This window comes from Nyctibius grandis, chromosome 9 (genome assembly GCF_013368605.1).
Source record: "Nyctibius grandis isolate bNycGra1 chromosome 9, bNycGra1.pri, whole genome shotgun sequence".
In the NCBI taxonomy this organism is placed as follows: Eukaryota; Metazoa; Chordata; class Aves; order Nyctibiiformes; family Nyctibiidae; genus Nyctibius; species Nyctibius grandis.
The window spans coordinates 27,288,389-27,300,447 of record NC_090666.1 but is presented as its reverse complement, the minus strand read 5'-3'; positions in this window follow the sequence as shown (position 1 = coordinate 27,300,447).

Here is a 12,059-nt window from a genome sequence, read left to right as displayed (position 1 = left end):
ATTTAAAGCTAGAGACACAGGGAGGCATTTTTCTTACCCAGGGATGATTCCGAGTTCAAAAAAAGCAAGATGCAACCACTGGATTAAAAAAAAAAAAATAAAACTCTGAGCCCAAGCACAGGACGTCTTCCGATAAATAATGCATCAAAGGTGGTTCAGCCCTAGCTCAGGCAGGGCCCCTTATCTGACCCTGAGCAAGTCTCTAATTGCCTTATGTTTCTCCTATATGAAAAATAAAGAAAGCTTCTTTATCACGCAGAGGTGAGGGGACAAGAGGAACAAAATGCAAATAAGTGACAGTGAAGGATGGAGAAGAGGGTCAGATACTTCGGAAGAATAATACACTATCCATTTGCTCTCAATGGGACAAATAAAATCACAGAATCACAGAATGTTAGGGATTGGAAGGGACCTCGAAAGATCATCTAGTCCAATCCCCCTGCCGGGGCAGGATTACCTAGACCATATCACACAGGAACGTGTCCAGGCGGGTTTTGAATGTCTCCAGAGAAGGAGACTCCACAACCTCTCTGGGCAGCGTGTTCCAGTGTTCAGTCACCCTTACAGTAAAGAAGTTTTTCCTCAAATTTAAGTGGAACCTCCTGTGCTCCAGCTTGCACCCATTGCCCCTTGTCCTGTCAAGGGATGTCACTGAGAAGAGCCTGGCTCCATCCTCATGACACTTGCCCTTAACATATTTATAAACATTAATGAGGTCACCCCTCAGTCTCCTCTTCTCTAAGCTAAAGAGACCCAGCTCCCTCAGCCTCTCCTCATAAGGGAGATGTTCCACTCCCTTAATCATCTTCGTGGCTCTGCGCTGGACTCTCTCTAGCAGTTCCCTGTCCTTCTTGAACTGAGGGGCCCAGAACTGGACACAATACTCCAGATGCGGCCTCACCAGGGCAGAGTAGAGGGGGAGGAGAACCTCTCTCGACCTGCTAACCACACCCCTTCTAATATACCCCAGGATGCCATTGGCCTTCTTGGCCACAAGGGCACACTGCTGGCTCATGGTCATCCTGCTGTCCACTAGGACCCCCAGGTCCCTTTCCCCTACGCTGGTCTCCAACAGCTCTGTCCCCAACTTGTACTGGTACATGGGGTTGTTCTTGCCCAGATGCAGGACTCTACACCTGCCCTTGTTATATTTCATTAAATTTCTCCACGCCCAACTCTCCAGCCTGTCCAGGTCTCTCTGAATGGCTGCGCAGCCTTCCGGCACATCAGCCACTCCTCCCAGTTTTGTGTCACCAGCGAACTTGCTGACAGCGCACTCTAATCCCTCATCCAAGTCATTAATGAATATATTGAATAGAACTGGTCCCTGAACCGACCCTTGCGGAACTCCGCTAGACACAGACCTCCAACTGGACTCTGTCCCGCTGACCACCACTCTCTGGCTTCTTTCCTTCACCCAGTTCACAATCCACCTCACTACCCGATCATCCAGACCACACTTCCCCAATTTAGCTGCGAGGATGCTGTGGGAGACCGTGTCAAACGCTTTACTGAAATCGAGATAGACCACATCCACAGCTTTACCATCATCTATCCACCGGGTAACATCCTCATAAAAGGCTATCAAGTTGGTTGAGCAAGACTTCCCGTTGGTGAAGCCATGCTGAGTGCCCCTAATGATCCCCCTATCCTTGATGTGCCTAGAGACAGCACCAAGAACAAGTTGCTCCATCACCTTTCCAGGGATGGAGGTGAGGCTGACCGGTCTATAGTTACCCGGGTCCTCCTTCCTGCCCTTTTTGAAGACTGGAGTGACATTCGCTTTCCTCCAGTCCTCAGGCACCTCTCCCATTGCCCACGACTTAGCAAAGATGATGGAGAGTGGCCTAGCAATGACTTCCGCCAACTCCCTCAGCACCCGCGGGTGCATCCCATCAGGGCCCATGGATTTATGGACGTCCAGGTTGCTTAATTGGTCCCTGACCCAGCCCTCATCAACCAAGACAGATTTCTCCTCTATCCTGACTTCTTCTGAGGCCTCAGGGGTCCGGGGCTCCTCAGGACAGCCTCCAACAGTATAGACAGAGGCAAAGAAGGCATTCAGTAACTCCGCCTTCTTTTTATCCTCTGTCTCCAGGACCCCCACCTCATTCATCAGTGGGCCTACATTGCCTCTAGTGTTGTCTTTACCTGCAATGTATTTGAAGAAGCCCTTTCTGTTGTCCTTGACCTCTCTTGCAAGGTTTAATTCCATGGAGGCCTTAGCTTTCCTAGTTGCCTCCCTACATCCTCTGACAACAGACTTATATTCCTCCCAAGTGGCCAGCCCCTCCTTCCATGATCTGTACACCCTCTTCTTCCACTTGAGTTTGCCCAGCAGTTCCCTGTTCAACCTTGCAGGTCTCCTGGTACCCTTCCTTGACTTCCTACCTGTTGGGATGCTCTGATCTTGAGCTCGGAAGAAGCAGTCCTTGAATGCTAACCAACTATCTTGGGCCCCCTTACCTTCTAGTACCCTGTCCCATGGGATTTCCCCTAGCAATTGCCTGAAAAGGCCAAAGTTGGCCCTCCTGAAGTTCAGGGTTGTGATTCTGCTAGCTATTCTGTTCCTGCCACATGAGATCCTGAACTCTACCATCTCATGGTCACTACAACCAAGGCTGCCCTCAACCTTCACCTCTTCAACCAGACCCTCCTTGTTAGTGAGGATCAGATCCAGCAGCGCTCCTCTCCTAGTTGGCTCATCCACCATTTGCATCAGAAAGTTATCATCAACGCACTGGAGGAACCTCCTGGACTGGGGATGGCTGGCTGAGTAGGCCTCCCAGCAAATATCAGGGTAGTTGAAATCCCCCACAACAACCAGGCCCTGTAATTGCGAGACTGCTCTCAGCTGCCTGTAGAAGGCCTCATCACCCTCCTCATCCTGATCCGGTGGCCTGTAATAGACACCCACAACAGTATCACCCCTGCCAGCCTGCCCCTTAATTCGCACCCAAATAGCTCAGCTCTGGGCAACCGTAATGCTTTAAACCCAAATATTTATGAGCCCTACTTTGTTATTTGTTGCCCCCCCCTCCTTATATGCACCAATATACTACAGAAAGCCTACGAGTTTTCCAACGCCATGTAACTGGAAAGCATTCGTCCGGGAAAATACCTGCCTCAGACACTGTATGGTCAATGTGTCCTTTTTTCAAGTCCTATGAACAGGAGTGAATGTCTAATGGCTGTATCAATGTAGCGAAGGAATTCGCATCTATCTGTTGCTAATTGTAGAAACAGCATTCAAATTCAGGTGACCAGGCTTGAGAACTTGCATCCTTTAAAGTTTTTCATGTTTTAAAACATCTGTTGAAATTTTACTGTCACTGCCAGTTTTGTATGTTAGCTGAGCAGCTATCCAGGCTCCTGTTATTCAGCACATCACCCTATCTTCAAGCCAGCCCAGTGCAGGCACTTTCTTTCAGTCCAAGGAAAACAGGACTCTCTGACCCTCACAGTTATCGCTGATTAGCCTGACAGCCTGCTCTCAACTGACTTTCCCACAGAGGACTTGTGCTTCACCACCCCCTGACCTGTCAAGTGTTCCCATCTCAGGGGTGAGAAATTCTCATTAAACCTGGAAACAGCCTCCTAAGCTACATCACAATTAGTTATTTTTTGGTCACCAAACTATACCCTGGCTAAAAGTTTCTAATAAGAAAACACAGCTTCCTAACCCTTTTCAGCTACATGGGATAAAGCAGCCCAAATCAATTTCCTTTATGGACATCTGTAAAATATTTCCTTTTTTTTAGGACAGGGTAGGTGGCTTTTTGCCATTGTTTGAGTGGAACTGGGGAGGCTTTCCATCCCCAGCGAGGCTTCCTGACCACTGGCTAACCATTTCCCTGCCATCTTCCAGCAGTTTGGGCTCTCACTGGAGCTAGAAACAAAATTTAACATGCATTCAAAGCACTTTGTAGATACTAGTTTCAGCATGTAAAGTGGAGTTATTATTGTTCTGCTCTTGGCTGAAGGGATTTCCCCACAAAGCTCAGGTCCCAAATTAATGAGTAAGGAGTGGAGTACCCAGTGCAGTTCCCCTGGGGACGCCTGGCCATGCAGCACCACAGGGAATAGCTCTGGCTACACTCTACTCTGCAGCAGAAGATGGAGCAAAAAATTACCGTGTTATCTCCTATATGCACCACTGACCCCCCTCACAAGTTCAAGCATCCCCCTTTCCAACTGTTAAGTTCAAAAGAAAAAAAAAAAAAATCCTTTTTTTCCTGTGAAAAGCATCACCTCCTAAAACATGGTGTTTAGTCATAATCTCCTAGTTTCTAGAAAAAAAAAAGCAAATGCTGATTTTTTTTTTTTATCCCTAGGTGAAAAGGGAAAAAGATTCTTCATCTTAACTGAGTCCTTTGCTTTCCTTTGCAAAGGACTGAGTTAAGACAGGGAATCTTCTTTGCACAGCAAAGGATCAGCCCCTCCAAAATATTAGCAGTGGTGATACATGCACTACCCAACACCTCTACTGTCTAATAACAAAAATGCCTTGAGAGCTCTAATGGTCATCTCTGTTTAATTTCAATAGCATCTGAAGAAAAACGATACAGAGAAGGAGAAGTGGGGAATGCTAATGGTGTGAAGTTTTAAGTGTGGATGCAAATGCTTTATTAAATATTGTCCACCAGATGCTCTAATGCTGAAGGAACTTTGCCAAGCAGGAATTTGTCTCTGTGCACTCCTTTGTCCATTTATCGGGGTTCTTTAAGCCTTGTTCCAGCCCTTGTTTCAAGGTATTCTGGATGCATAAGTAGGTCTAAGATAATGATACCTCTATTAAATACTTCTAAAGTAAGGCCATTAGGGTTTGAAGAAATTCACACGCTGGGCCCGGTCCAGCAAAGCACTCCAGCAGAATTTAACTTTTCAGTAAACAGGTAGTCCCAGCTACTCTACGCAATGGTTACACTTATGCCTGTGCTAAAGATTTTACAGGGTTGTTGCAGAGATACTCTGCAAGTCCCAATTTCATTTTCTGACAATCATGAATATAAAAATCATTACTTCTTCCTTCATCCATTGAGTGCTATTTACATTAGCTGATTCCTTCCTTTCTATAACTCAAAACCATTAAATCTCCTCGTTTGACTAGATAATGAGCTACCAGCAAGTGATGTTTATTTAAAGCATCTTCAAGAACCCTCTCAGTCAACAGGACCCAAAGCTACTCTATACAATCTGCTTGCCTGTTTATGAAACTGCAAAGCAAGCCAGTGTTTTTATGTGCCTATTCAAGATAAAACTCATGTTGAAAAAGACCAATCTGATAGCTCAGGTATTTTGAATGCCATATATAACGATAACAGTAACAGATATCTTGATTAAAATGAAAAGACAGTTCAGAGTTGTCCCTGCTGGGACTGGCTGGCAGAGATGCTGCCTGCATACAGAGACTGACACAAGCAGACCATGGGTAACTATAGCCAAAGAAAAAGAAGGGGGGGATTAGAGAATGAACGGCTCAGCCATGAAAAGGCCTCCTATCTGTTAAAAGCAAAATAGCTGTGTTAGATGAAATCCAGCCGTTTGGCTAGAAGGTCAGATCCAACAAGATAGTTAGGGCAGTTTAGCCCTGAGAGGGGTCTTAGACACACACATGGCCATGCTCAGTGGGGAGAAGGTACCAATTAGCTGCATCTACAGGCTTCTCACTTGCCAATTCACTCACTAGCAAAGATGTCACACAGAAGTTGGAACGAGCTTTGAGTCTTTTCACACATGGGCTGCTCCTGTTTGCCACTGGAGTTAAGGACTGATGCTAAATGTATGAAGTCATTAGTATCCTTTATAGGCCTTTCATGCCAAAGCCCTTGGATCCCCTCTTGTTTTTCCTCCCAGGCAATAAGTAAGGCCATCACTGACTGTTTGCTACAAGCCAGGCATGATTCTCAAAGTGGTTTTCAACAGTAAATTTCAAGAAGTTGTAGAAATGCTTCAGGATCAAAAAGACCTTTCTGGAGCAGGAGGATCAATCACACACAGGCCAGTTGCTCTGAGCATAATTGAAGGCTGGCATTTCTTATAATTAATAGCATATATTTAAGACTTTAATCACCCCTCACTAACCTGAGGTACAGAGCTGGAGTGCTGTTTCACCTACCGAAACTCAAGTATCCAAGTTAGATGCACTGTGAAGTGTATGGGCAGATTTACTGCCTCAGAACAGGAATTGCCCTGCACTGGGAACTGTGCCATAGTAGTTCCTAAATCCCATCTTCTTCTCACAACTTTGGCACCTGACCTTAAATTGCAAGTAGTTCCTTCCACTTGTTATTCCCAGCCCAAAAGCTTTCCTGGGAGCTTATCTTTTAAAGGCTGAAGGAGCAGTTGTATAGTCCCCTGCTTCATTTGGCAGCTCAGTGCTTGGTGGCAATCGCAAAGGGGTTCAGCTCATTGCTAGAGGGACTTAAACCTGCAGATCCTGCTTTGCTCAGCATAGCTCATCCTTTGAGTGTGCTGTAACCATAATTTCTTGGGTAGGGGCTAATGCCACTGTTACCCTGAGCTGTGCTAGGCATCCAGCCTGCCTCCGCATGGTCCGAGAAGGTGCACTAGTTTGAACCCTGTGCATAAGACAAACCAGACCATAGCTAATTTATAGACAAAGGATTAAGAAAGTACTGACATGCCTGGCTCTGTCCAGACCACAGGCATACCTAACTACAAGCAGGATTTTAGGTGGTTGGTGAAGTCAGCCCGTGTTAGTCTCAGCAGTTATGCCAGCTCAAAGAGCTCCCACCTTTGCCTGTCTCCCATCAATCATCCCCTCTGCTTTGACAGCCCAGTTGATCTCAGGGCTGCCCAGGACACAGCATTAGTGAATAGATCCAGGTTAGGCTTTTCTTCTAGGATTATTTTGGAGCCATTCACTGATCCAATTTACCATGCTGATTTACCAAACTTGCATGCCAGGCACTGGGTCAGAAACAAGCATGTAAGGGGAGGGGACATAAGGGATGCTTTAGGCTACTATTGCTACTGAGGCAAGGACCGGTGTATCCACCTCTGCGATCAGGCAGCAGCTGACTGAGGATGTTGGGATCCCTTTCTGGATTCAGGTGCTTTCAGCTTCTTCCAGGACAATTCCCTCATTTTGAACTAGGGACTCACTGGCAGACAGACTCTTTAGTGTTGCTCAGTTAAGTTACTCGTAATCAATGTTTAAACCTTTCCCGTGACAATACCTCTGTGCCAGCCTTCTAGATGCACTATTCCCTAAAATCCCACTAATTTGCCAGTATCACACTGTTGACGAGTTGCTCAAAACTGAACACATGTTGCTAAGGGCCATAAACACAGACCCTGTTACCTCCTTGTTTCAGAAACCAGTGCTTCAGGGCACTGAGCCTACCATTTAATTAACAGTTATCAGTGATGGGAATTGTATACATTGCAGAAGCAGCCAGTGTAGAAACACCATCTGGGCAGATGTGTCAGAAAAGAGGCTCTCTCTCATCCCTGCAGCCTGTGTAGCATACAGGTCTCTGGGACAGATCTCTGTTGCTGTTTTAACCAGCACAATTGTAAATTCAAGGCTAATTCCCGGACGCAAAATATTTGTGGTTTAAGGCTACGACACAGCTCCAGGTAAGCCACAAATGTTTGTGTCCCAGAGCAAGCATTTCCAGGGTGTCCAGACAATCCAGGAGAATGAATTTGATTGAGCTGTCAGGCAGATGCACAGATTCCTGTCTAGACGTACAATGGTATGATGGTAATAGATGATGGTAAAGCTGTGGATGTGGTCTATCTCGATTTCAGGAAAGCGTTTGACACAGTCTCCCACAGCATCCTCGCAGCTAAACTGGGGAAGTGTGGTCTGGATGATCGGGTAGTGAGGTGGATTGTGAACTGGGTGAAGGAAAGAAGCCAGAGAGTGGTGGTCAGCGGGACAGAGTCCAGTTGGAGGTCTGTGTCTAGCGGAGTCCCGCAAGGGTCGGTTCTGGGACCAGTTCTATTCAATATATTCATTAATGACTTGGATGAGGGATTAGAGTGCGCTGTCAGCAGGTTCGCTGGTGACACAAAACTGGGAGGAGTGGCTGAGATGCCGGAAGGCTGTGCAGCCATTCAGAGAGACCTGGACAGGCTGGAGAGTTGGGCGGGGAGAAATTTAATGAAATATAACAAGGGCAAGTGTAGAGTCCTGCATCTGGGCAAGAACAACCCCATGTACCAGTACAAGTTGGGGACAGACCTGTTGGAGAGCAGCGTAGGGGAAAGGGACCTGGGGGTCCTAGTGGACAACAGGATGACCATGAGCCAGCAGTGTGCCCTTGTGGCCAAGAAGGCCAATGGCATCCTGGGGTGTATTAGAAGGGGTGTGGTCAGCAGGTCGAGAGAGGTTCTCCTCCCCCTCTACTCTGCCCTGGTGAGGCCGCATCTGGAGTATTGTGTCCAGTTCTGGGCCCCTCAGTTCAAGAAGGACAGGGAACTGCTAGAGAGAGTCCAGCGCAGAGCCACGAAGATGATTAAGGGAGTGGAACATCTCCCTTATGAGGAGAGGCTGAGGGAGCTCGGTCTCTTTAGCTTAGAGAAGAGGAGACTGAGGGGTGACCTCATTAATGTTTATAAATATGTAAAGGGCAAGTGTCAAGAGGATGGAGCCAGGCTCTTCTCAGTGACATCCCTTGACAGGACAAGGGGCAATGGGTGCAAGCTGGAGCACAGGAGGTTCCACTTAAATTTGAGGAAAAACTTCTTTACTGTAAGGGTGACTGAACACTGGAACAGGCTGCCCAGAGAGGTTGTGGAGTCTCCTTCTCTGGAGACATTCAAAACCCGCCTGGACGCGTTCCTGTGTGATATGGTCTAGGCAATCCTGCCCTGGCAGGGGGATTGGACTAGATGATCTTTCGAGGTCCCTTCCAATCCCTAACATTCTGTGATTCTGTGATACAAAGCACACGTCAGGACAGGGCAGGTGGACAGGACACATATGAGGAGAACGTGGGTGGCAGCAGGAGATAGCGAAGGGAGCAGTGTTCGACAGCATAGCAGATGTCTCGGCTTTCCGTTTGTCTAAGCAATGCCAGACAGCCTTGCAGGGATTTTATTTGGCAGGCAGACCTCCTCCTTGGTCTTCCTTAAGGCCACTTCCTGTCACAAGCCTGCGTGCGATTTGGTTATTTGCTATCGTGCTTAAGAATGCAGCAATACAAATATGGGCACATAAAACCAAACGGACTCTAGCAGAGAAGATAGTTTGGGCATAAATGCAGCCTTTAAACATTTGCCCCCAAACTTTAACTTGTTTCCTTGAAGGAAAACCTATGGACACTTAACTCTTCTAAAAACTGGAGACTCAGCCCCTTGTTGAGGATTCGTCTTTGTCTCTTTGGGAACTAAAGTGGAAAGAGGCTACAGACACAGGGAGCCAGGTCATGGCAGGTTGGTTGCTCATCTACCTCTATCTCCCAGTGGATGTGGCACTATTGGATTTCTCAAAGGAATTAACACCAACTCGGGTCTTTCATCACAGATAGAGAAAGAAGATAGCACTTAGGCTGCAACACAAGAGCACCTTTCACTCACGCCCCAGATTTAAGTAGGACAAAACCAGTCCCAAGCAATGCTAAAAGCTCAGGCTAGGTAGATCCCAAACCACTGCTGGGCAGGATTTGCCAGTCAGGATAGAACTTAGCAAGAAAACTTGCCTGGATCATTCCAGCAAAGTATCGATACATCCAGCTGGACATCTTCCCAGACCACAGAGTTGTTCAAACAGCTTTGCTGGAGAAGTAAGTGTCCCAGAAATCTCATCTTCTTTAACAAACTTTTGCAAAAGCTGGAGTCTCCCAAAAGCTTTAATAAAAAAGTATCTCTTCACCCAATCATTAAAAAGAGGCAATACCAAAGGAAATGGCAGGTCCTTCACTAGTTAAAAGAGTAATTACATACCTTGTTTGTAAAAATGTTCCCCTGCCAATGGAAACATAATTTTTAATAATTTTTAAGAGGCTGTTTTTTTAATAACTGCTCTATAAAGCAAGCTAGGAATAAATACCCATTAAAATCAGATATAGAACTCAATATTAAAGAAAAAAAAAAAAACCAAACACAATGGGTTTAACTTGGTAAACTTTCTCTTCATGTTCCCAGACCCCGCAAGAGCTGCCTCGCTGCGCTGCACTCTTTACAATCCTTTCAATAATTCTCCCATCTCCACTAAAACCCAGTTGCAGGCATAAACTGGACAGGCCAAGCTCTCCAGTGATATTGAACCATGTGGCTTTTTGCCAGATTATCTGGACCTTTGGCCTCCATCCTCTTTTCCTTATTTTTCCCAGTCCCCTCCTTTCTTATTTTCATCTGAAAGGAACATAACAAAACAGGCCTTATATACAAACTCCAGAGGAAACAGGTACCATCCATCACAGCACTTTGGGCAGAACAGACTATGACAGAACTGCAAAGAGGAAAAATGTCTAAAAAAAAAAAAAGTGTATTTTTGCACTCTGTCAAGCAATTCTCTAAGCATTAGCACTAAAACACAGCCTGCACTTGAGAGTTCTTTTAAATAAAGATGATTAGGTCCAGACAGAATAGAAGAAAATTCCACCTTGCCACATGAGCAGTGCTCTCCCAAGACTGCCCACATCCCTTGGGACACTGGCTCAAACTGGAGCTACGAGGAAGCTAAAGGGACAAACTGGTTAAATTATATAAACTTATTTTGCTGGTATAAAAATAAATAGAATTTTAAATTTTTTGTTCTGAAAGCACTTAAAGCAGATGTCGTTTTTTCAAACCATCCCAAGGTTTTTAAGAAGGTTCCCAAAGTTTTTAATGCATATATCAAGAGTACATTCTGACTACCAGCAAACAAAAATGTTTTGATAAACAATTTTGCTGGAAGTTTTATAACTTTTAAAAAAATGTTGTCATAAAAAAATACTTTGAGGTACCTTTCTGTGGAAAATTTTGTTTTAAAAAGCCCATTGATTTTCACACAATTTTTTGGACTGCTGCTAACAGGATGAAAGCTGCTCCTTTTTATTTATAAACAGGAATGTGTAGGCAGAAGTTTTGGGGCCCATGCAGGTGTGCACGCGTAAGTGCGGCCTCACTCTTGTCTTCAGCCTCACACAGCCTTGTCTGGCTGCACGCTGATGTCAGATTTTTTTTTAACAGGGAAGAGGATTATGTTGACAGAGTTGTAAGGACAAGGTCAGCATCACATTAACACAGCACAGCAGCCCATAGCAAAGGAGGAATTACATTTGCTGATGAAATAGTGCAGACATACCTTCAGTTTCCTACTGTAAAATGCAACCCGTTAGCTGGGATGCTACAGTGGTCAATGAAATACTAGAACAGTGGTCCTGCATTTCCATGGATGCAGAGAGGGACGCAAGAGCTCATGGCAGGGCTGGAGTGCCCCCTCCGTGCACCTGGGGCTCCAGGAGGAATCATGTCTCCTTTAAAGTATGATTACAGCTGTGCAAATAATTACATTTTGGTTCCCTGGCTGAACTTGAAAACATGGTATTTTGTTTCAGATCCATCCAAAGTGATTTAAAAATTTTGAGTGTACTGAAAAATAGAAATCATCCATCCCCCACCTGGGGTCAAATGAAACATTGCATTCAGACCAGAAGAAAAAGCATAAAATATTATTTTAAATGTGCATATTTAGTCAGCGAAACTACCCTCAGCACACTACAAGTCTATGCAACAGAAATGAAACAGCTTCATGTGAAGGGCTTGCAAATTAGCACTGCAAATCATAGCATCTTTCAGAAGGCACAAAGGGTTGACACAGGGCCACCTCAGCACAGACAAGACAGGCAGCAGGGTAAAACAAAATGGCTGTAGGTCTCAAGCCTACTTTGCCCAGGTGCCACCCTGATGCTCTACTGTACCTTCCTTCCCTTTCCCCATGCCCCTTCCTATAGCAGCCCCAGCCCCTGACAATTAGAGGTCAAGACTACTTGAGGTGCCCATCTGAGAAGCCCTGAGCCAGCTTAGGAAAGGCACATTTCCTAACCCAAACACTTGAGCTCATACCTTGCTGGTGTGCTTGCCAGCTCCACAGCTCG